This window comes from Squalius cephalus (assembly GCF_949319135.1).
Source record: "Squalius cephalus genome assembly, chromosome: 4".
Lineage (NCBI taxonomy): Eukaryota > Metazoa > Chordata > Actinopteri > Cypriniformes > Leuciscidae > Squalius > Squalius cephalus.
Genome location: NC_137125.1, coordinates 32,097,581 through 32,106,352, shown reverse-complemented (window position 1 = coordinate 32,106,352; position 8,772 = coordinate 32,097,581). Strand labels below are relative to the sequence as shown.

Here is an 8,772-nt window from a genome sequence, read left to right as displayed (position 1 = left end):
TTCTCTACTGACTGACTCACTCACGCAGTCTTTGCCGCCATCTAATGGCGAAATAATGTAACTGTTGCTGGTCACATTTGGTCAGGGACTATTTTTTCCAGCGGAGGAAGGCTTTTAGTGATTTTACTTCATGAAAGTTGCAGTAATACATATTTGTTGGCTTTAATATTTGTATTGTGTGTTAACCGTTTTATAAAAGCAATAAGGTACTCGAGTGAATTACGTGGCGGCCGCCTCCGTCAAATTTTGTGCTGCCGCCGGCTGTCGACAAAACTTTCGACTAGTCACATGCTCCTATACCCCTTTTCCACCAACACGGTTTTGTTGCGGGTTCCTGGCCTTTGTCCATTCTCTAAAGCAGTCCCTCCAGTTTTTCGCGATTCCGCGATCGCTGAATACAACGCAAAATCAACAAATTGTCGCATTTTTTTGCGATCCTGCATAATTCCTAATTTAACAGCAAAATAATCACAAAAATGAAAAAGACCTCACAAAACATTAAATTATAATCACCCAATTGAAATATCTCTAGTTTAATTAAAGTTTCAATGCATTTTACGTGGATACAGATGTTGCGCACGCGTGATGTCTGTGAGCGGTCTGTCAGAAACATGGCGAAAGAAAATTAGTCTCACCTGCCCTCTCACATAAGCGCCAAGGAGCGGGCTAAGCAATATCCTGATATATTGCAAGAGAGCATGCACGAGAGTGGGGGTAAATTGTTTTGTGTTGACCGAGTGACTGCCTGACTGCAGTGTGTGTGTGTGTGTGTGCGTGCGTGTGCGTGTGCGTGTGTGTGTGTGACTGACTGCGTGTCACCGCCTGTCAGCGTAAATTCTCTTTATAGCGCTTGAACAAATACACATAGCAACAATTACTTCAAAATATTCATCTTGGCGAGTATTTACGTAAAACTATCAGTAATAACTGATTGGGACGTTTGTCATTACTGTAGTAGGTCTTAAAGTGACAGTAACCTACTTTACCTGCTGTTGTCAGTGTTGTTAATGTTAATCAAGCAACAACAATAGGCTACAGCACAATAAAAAAAAAACGTAAATTATCCTCTGTTTGTAACTGTATCCTTGTATTTATTTGTCCTGTTTTGTTTCTTTTTGTTATTTGTTCCTTTGTTCTTATTTCTTTACTGAGTGTTTACTTGATTATTTAAATCATTTCTTGGATGTTCCTGGTTGTGCCCATAGGTTGTTTTAAAAGTTAATTTGATGAGAATTTGATTAGACCAAAATAAACAAGCTTTATGCATTTTGTTTGTGATCTGTGTCATGTATGACTATTGTGCATCTGACATAATACTTTTATGGTAAATGTGATGTCCTAATTATAAAATATAAAAATCGCAAATTTTTTCACAAATTTCTGGAAATTACCACCACAAAATCAGTCATTTTGATCGCAAAAATCACACAAATCGTGAAATCCTGGAGGGACTGCTAAAGGCTGATTAATACTTCTGCGTTGGACCTACGCCGGAACCTCTACACTGTAGGCTACGCGTTGGTTTTCATTTATACTTCTGCGTCGTTGTCCGCATTGATGTGCAATTACACATGCAGAGGGAGCATATGAAACGCTCGATGGTGTTTTAAGCCCCCAATGGATCCTTAGAGGCAGCTAACCCTACCCTCAACCTTAAAGGGTTAGTTCACCCAAAAATGAAAATTCTGTCAGTAATTACTCACCCTCATGTTGTTCCAACCGCGTAAGACCTTCGTTCATCTTCGGAACACAAATTAAGATATTTTTGATGAAATCTGAGCTATGTCTCACTCCTCCATAGGCTGCTATGTGACCGAAACTTGCTGGCCCAGAAATGTCATCAAAGAGATCGTTAATATAGTCCAAGTGACTCCAGTGGCTCAATCTTAAGTATATCAAGCGACGAGAATACTTTTTGTGCGCAAAAACAAACAAAAATAACGACTTTATTCCACTTTTCATTTCCTTCTCTCTGGGCCTCTAGTTGGTTCGCGTAGTCTTTTTGCGCAGCGCGTCTGTGTTCACGTCACCACGTAGGCTCACTATTGGCCGACGCCGGTCATGTGTGTGATGCGTGATGACGTGCAACACAGACGCGCAGCGCAAAAACACTACGAGGCCCAGAGAGAAGGAAATGAAAAGTGGAATAAAGTCGTTATTTTTGTTTGTTTTTGCGCACAAAAAGTATTCTCGCTTAAAACACCAATCACCATATGAAACCCGATGGAGGGGTACTAGCAGACCAATCACAGTGCTTTGCGGCCCACGTACAATTGGCGCGTTATTACATTTTTGGAGAGGTGCACATCAGGGTACGTCATAGGCTACACAGCCTACAGCCCAATTTAAACTTCTGCGTTGAACTCAAGCCGTAGCTACGTGGTAGGCTGTGTGTAGCACACGTGCGCCTCTCCAAAAATGTAACAAAGCGTCAATTCTACGAGTACCGTAAGCATTTGATGAAAAAAAAAAAAAGAAAACGCTCGATAGTGTTGCGCGTACTGCATTATATCCGCGGATACTGCAGATAATCCACGGCTCAGACGGGCCAAGTTAAAAAAAATAAATAATTAATTGCGGGTGGGTCACAGGTCCATGAGATATAAATCATTAAAAGACTCGGAACTCTCATTTTACGGTAAAACGCAACGAACTTGTGTCACTTTTACTTTCATTTTCAACAAAGTATTTCTCTTCAGGGAAAGGCAATCAAGGAAAACATGACTAGAGCTCCTTCTAGTGGTCATTATAAAAAATCCATGGGCTGGTCTGAAAACGAGGTGTATTCAGGCGCATTGTTGGCTTGGTGCTATTTTGAGGCAACTGCAATAGACTGCGCCATTGACCAACAAAAACCTGGTCTAAAGTCAATGCCGCAATATTTTTTTTTGTTATTTAAAGAGCCGTTAGTAATGTGCGCCTATATACTGCATTTCTTTGAACCTCACACATTGAACAATGTTTCTTTCATTAAAGAAAACCTACAACATTTTTACTTCTGTGTTTGTTTCAGATGGAGGACCCATTCAAGCGATTGACAGATGAGTTTAAATCAGTCTGATTTAATTTAGATACCTCATTTCATTATAATTCATCCACACATTAGACACGGGTTCACGGATATGGCAGACAGATTTGATATTTAATGCTCTTTAATGCTCCATAATTGTATTTTGACGACCCACAATTAGAAGTTGATAAAAGATACCTGTACAACTAGTCAAAACTGAATTTAAGTTATCTGAAAAAACGTTACATATCTTTTAATTGCCTCATCATACATACTCACAATAATTAAAGATACCTGTAGTTCAGTTTGGACTAGTCAGAATTACATTTTCCGATCTCTAAATTGTTTGTACATAATGGAATCTGCTGTACAGTGGTGGATTTAGTCATGCGCGACATGGGCAAATGCCCAGGGTGGCATCTTGACGGGGGGGGGGGGGGGGGGGGTTGGGCTAACAATGCTTTTGGGAAACGCACCCTGGTCGGGACTTGTGTGTGGGCCTGGAGATTTACTGAAATAAGTGGTTGGTTTACGTCACCTCAGGGATTCCAGTTGGGAGATGTCAATAGAGTGGGAGAAGTTTTAAATCAACACAAATTGAAATTATAGATAAGAAAAATATGGTCTAAGCCATCGGGAGCCTAAATTAGGAAAATAAAGAGGGGAACCTGTAAAAAAATAAAGGTATGTATGCAGCTATCATTCATAACGTTATGAGTACAATTTTATGCATAATAAAACAGGCTAATATCACTTGCGTTATGCTGCTTGCTATGCTATTACACATAGGGCAACAATATTCCTTTTTCTGTCCAACTAGCTTACGTAACCAGACAGAAAATTGGGATTTTGTAACATAATGTAAATTTTTAAAACAAACGTAGCATTGCTCACTTTATTAATGTTTTACTGTACGGTTGTGCAGTTTTGGGGTATTTATGATCATTTTTTATCTGCCTCAATTTGTAATATTTAAAATATATAGCCTACATGTATATAAAATAGCAAAAAAAAAAAAAAAACCTTTAAAGAGGATTTACATTTCTCTATTTCATTCATGGTAATAACATGAAAAATGTGCCATGGTTTAGTGGTAGATTGCTGCAATCTACTGGAAAACAAACACTTTCAAAATAAAAATTAAATAAATTTTCAACTACAGCCATTAGATGGCAGCAGAGGTTTAATCAATGGCTCATATACCATTACCAAGTTTTTAATTTAGATAAAATAAGTAATGTTTAGACATTATAAAATTATTATTATAACAACAATTTAACATTTTAGCATATTTTGTACTAAAGTATCATAATCTCGCAATTATGTTACAACATTACATTACATACAACCTTAGTCAAGCCTGAAAATGGTGTAATGCATATGTGTGTGTGTGTGTGTGTTTTCATTTGTTTTCCATCGTGGAGTGAGGAGTGGCAGAAGGGGTGGTTCACCGAGGGCGCCAATCAAGCTAGAACCGCCACTGCTGCTGTGAATGATGTGCAAAATAGACAGGTTGATGCTATATTTTATTTTTTAATGCGAAAGATAACAAGGCTGTGAAGGATAGAAGTATGCAGTCAGAGTGAAAATAAAAACATAAGAATTACAGTTGGAAATGTTCTCCTCACTCACATCAAATTTTAATGTTTAATACGTTTTTAGAAATCTTTTTAATCCTAAAAAGATCCCACTTTAACACAACTGTAAAAATTACCAAAAAATAACCGTATGTGTTAGTGCCAGTTGCTTAAATGTTTTGCGAGAGCTGGCTAATTCTTTCCATCTGTGCATTTAGGTTCAAGTCTGTCTTTCGAAAGATGAATACTGCACCTCCACCAAATCAAAGCTTGGAAAAGGAACTAGAGAAACTTAAGCACTGAACGGTGAATCACGGGGAAGTGTCTTCAGATACATGGTTGTGGAACCAGAGCATAGAAATTTCCATCCCTGGTACTCCCGTACCTGGCAATATGGCACATAAACCCATCTCGCGTGTTGAAAAGCTTCCCTACAAGGCCATCACTCTTCCCACTATTGGGTGACAAAGAGCACATTAGAACACCATCACAGACGTGCACAAAGTGACATTGTAATCTCAATACAACTTTTTTCTCTCCAAGATGAGCATTATGAATTGTATTTGTATTGGCACTAACCTACACACGTAGTATTTGAGTCCCTGAAACCTCTTTGATGTGTCATACGAGACCATGTCCCCTTGTGCCCCCTCCGTCCACTTCCAACCACGCCCTCCACATGGATCAACAAGAACCTGTAGATTATTAACACAGTAATTTAAGTTCAGAAGAAATAAGATAGAGGTGAATCTCCTTGACTACAGACATCTACTTAACTGTACTGCATGTGTTTGTTATCTGTAGTGTTTAAAATATAAATATAATGCACTGTACTGAGTTACCTCATAGCTTTTTTCCCAATACGGTTTCCAGTCATATTCATAGTTGCAGTATTGATTCTTTACAAATCCACTGTGCCACCCACCGTCTGGTCCGATCGCTTTGCACACGGCAAGTTGGGTTTTAGAAAGAACAGCATCTGTAAACGACAAGGATTTATGGGTAAATAAAGCCCAATGATTTGAGAGCTTTTTCTAGCTTGAAGATACAATGCTGTTGTCTTAGATGAGCATAAAGATAAATTGCACAACAGATTTCTTTCCTAAATTATCTGTCCTACAGTTTTCTGTGCTTATCAGTAAATTCCATTGTAATTCAGTTACATGGTTTTATAATTCCATTACATGGGATCAGGTAGAGATGGAACTGTAAGAAGAAGCTCTGTCATAAAAGTGCTTAAAGATGTAATGATTGTGATGCTGTACATTAATTTGAAAGCATGGACATAAGCACATTAAAATTAAGAATCAGCCTAATGCGAGTGTATGTAACGTAAAAGAGTTTTCATACTGCTGGGAACTCCTCCGGTCTGAACCCAGTGGAGGTCCTGACTCCTGCAGCCCTGGTATGGGTCTCCTTTCCATGGGCTCACACAGGTGCAGCTCCTGTCGTGATTGGAGGAGGAACACTTGGTGTTCACTCCGCAGGGTTTAACCAGGCATGCGTCACGACATGTGCCAAAGGAGCCATTGCAGACCTCATTGTCCTTACAAACACTGTTTTGTGTGCAGTCATTACACTTGTGTGGTATGAAGGATGAACAGGGCGGCTGTGAGCATTTGTACTCAGCTGGCAGAGGGTGTGTGGCGGAGCCCCAGCCAGGTGAGCACGAGGCCTTGCAGATAGTGGCTCCACCTTCAGATTTGCACTCAACTCGCCCGTTTACCTGCTCAGCGTAGCACACAGGTAGGGCACTCCACTGCCCACCAGAGCACACCACGATCTCGGGGAAGGGCTTGTATAATCCTCTACATTTCATTTTCACCTGCTGCTGTGCTGTGCTGTGGTATTGCTTCTCGCAGTGGTTGTTCTGAAGATCCCCAGCCTTTAGAGGGCCACATCCATTTTTATTGAAGAGTCTCCACTGCTGTGAGACATAATCCTGAAAGAATTTCTCAACAAACTCAATGTTCTCTGATTTTGCAGTGATCAGTTGATATTTTGACCAAGCTAAAACAGCTTCCTTTTCAAGGGCAAACATGTAGCGCACAAAATAATCAGTCTGGTTACTGTAGTATTTTGTGCACTCTACTGGCTCACCAGACTGGCTTTGTGAGTCCTGGATCAGTGACTTGCGAAAAATATCCAGAATGTTGTGTTTGTCTCCAAATCCAGTGCCCATCATCATGTGGTTGAAGTCTGTGAGATAAAATTGAAAAGAGTTTCCACCTGTGAACTGAGCTCCAACTTCAGAAACATAGTGGCGTTGGGTTATTGTACTGTTTTTGAGATATGAATGTAATGCATTGATGTAGCGAAACTTCTGAATCACACTGCTGTACTTCACAAAGATTTGTGTCCACTGGATGTCATGTCGGACAGACTCAACTATTTCTTTAGTGTAGTCTTTGAGCTCCTTGACACTAAAATAAATTGCTGTCAGATCAGGGACTGGCTTATAGATCATACCATCGATTTCACCTTCAAGAGCTGCATAGTCAATAATATTTTGGATGCTTTCCTCACAGGCTGGACCATGGAACATCTTATTGCACTTGCAGAATACTTGTGTGGTGTCTTTGATGGGTTTACATTCTCCATGATTACAATTCACGTCTGAGCAAGGAGGCTTCACAATATTTCCTCTGAGGAAGATATTAAAGTCTCTAAGGGGGACATTTTCTAGTTTACAGCTCAGCTCAATATCCGCCACATCTGTCTGTGCATAATCTGATGGTTTTTTAACAGCATGAAGAAACTGTATTTGGTTGATAACTTTAGCACCAAACCTCTGGAGCAGCTCTTCCTTCATTTGTGCACACTGCAGGGTTATGCTCAAAATTGCCATTTCTTTTTGCAAACTAGATTTAATGTTGCTCTTAATGTTTTGATCAAGAGCAGAGACCTTATCTTGATGAATTATGTGAACTGATGTCTTTTCTTGAGCATCAATGTTAATTGACTGTCCAAAGGTAAACTCATTTTGAACATCGTTTGAGTGGGCGATTACTATCCATTTAAACCAGTGGAACTTGCTCTCCAAATGATTCTTAATATCTGTAGCAAGCTTTTCGCTACTTGAGAATCGTTGTTTGCTAAGTTTATCAGCGTCCTTAAGAGCCCATTTTTCAAAGTCATCAGCACACTCAATCAAGGCATCCTGTATGGCTGATAAAGTGTTGGACAGTTGTGTGACTGCTTCTTGAGCCTTTAATTTACCATCATAGCCCTTTAGTTTGTAATAAAACACATTTAACTTTAGTCCTGAAACCATCAGAGTGGTGAAGTAGGTGGTGTATTGCACTAGGACATTAAAATCACCATTGGATTTCTCAATGATGAGCTGTAAGAGATTCTTATTCAAGCTGACAGGATTGTTCTCAGTGATGTATCTGTATAAATTAGCAACACTGTTCTCTGTGCCAGTGTTTTCATAGAAAGTGGTGAACCTCTCAGCCAGTCTGGTCTTCTCTTCCTGTGTGGAGGCATCAGGAGCAGTCTTTATGAATTCTGTTAACTTGGCCCAGGAGTTCTTGACAACATTCTCATCTTTTCCATAGCTGCTTGCATAGTTTGTCCATTCCATTTCTGTTTGTAGGGTTGAAATTTGAAGAGAGAGAGAGTCGAGTTTACGGTTGACCTCTGCAAATTGTTCCTTCATGAACTCAAGCATTGGATCCGATTGTGGAATGAATGCGAAGATGAAGCTAATTAATGCCCCGATAAAGCCGAAACTTGCTGCAACTTTGCCAAGAGAACCAAACACTTTGAGGACTTTCACGAGTGATTCACGAGTTTTATCTTCATTTTTTTTTTAAAAGAAAATCAGCCACATCACTGAGACCTTGGAGAAAATCTTTAGACAATGACATGCCCTTCTCCACTTGACTGACTTGTTCGATGCCAATTTCAGCTGTGCTGAAACAGCTGTATAGAAGCAGATAAAGGATGGCGAAGAAAGTCTTCCCAGTAGCCATGATAGCTTAACCTGTTAAAAAAGGACGCATTGAATGTGTAATTAGAAGCATTGAATGTGTGGCCTGGTGTCATTTAATTCACAATCTGCTTATAATGCCACACTGTCCATTCTTTCCTGTTAAAGCTGCACTACTATACTACTGCACTAAAGGATTTGTTATTTTATTGAGCCAGTACATAAAAAATGTCTTCTTGATTTACCCTAAA

The 8,772-nt window shown here is 39.6% G+C and overlaps 1 pseudogene across 1 annotated transcript; it reads right to left on the bottom strand.

Annotated features, from left to right (window-relative positions):
• Positions 1-4,914: 4,914 nt before the first annotated feature.
• On the bottom strand, positions 4,915-8,564 carry LOC307157571 (SE-cephalotoxin-like; annotated as a pseudogene). The gene is made up of 4 exons: positions 5,938-8,564; positions 5,430-5,566; positions 5,167-5,282; positions 4,915-5,041 (listed from the first exon to the last, which is right to left on the bottom strand). The product of its transcript is annotated as an SE-cephalotoxin-like (transcript).
• Between the last annotated feature and the right edge of the window lie 208 nt (positions 8,565-8,772).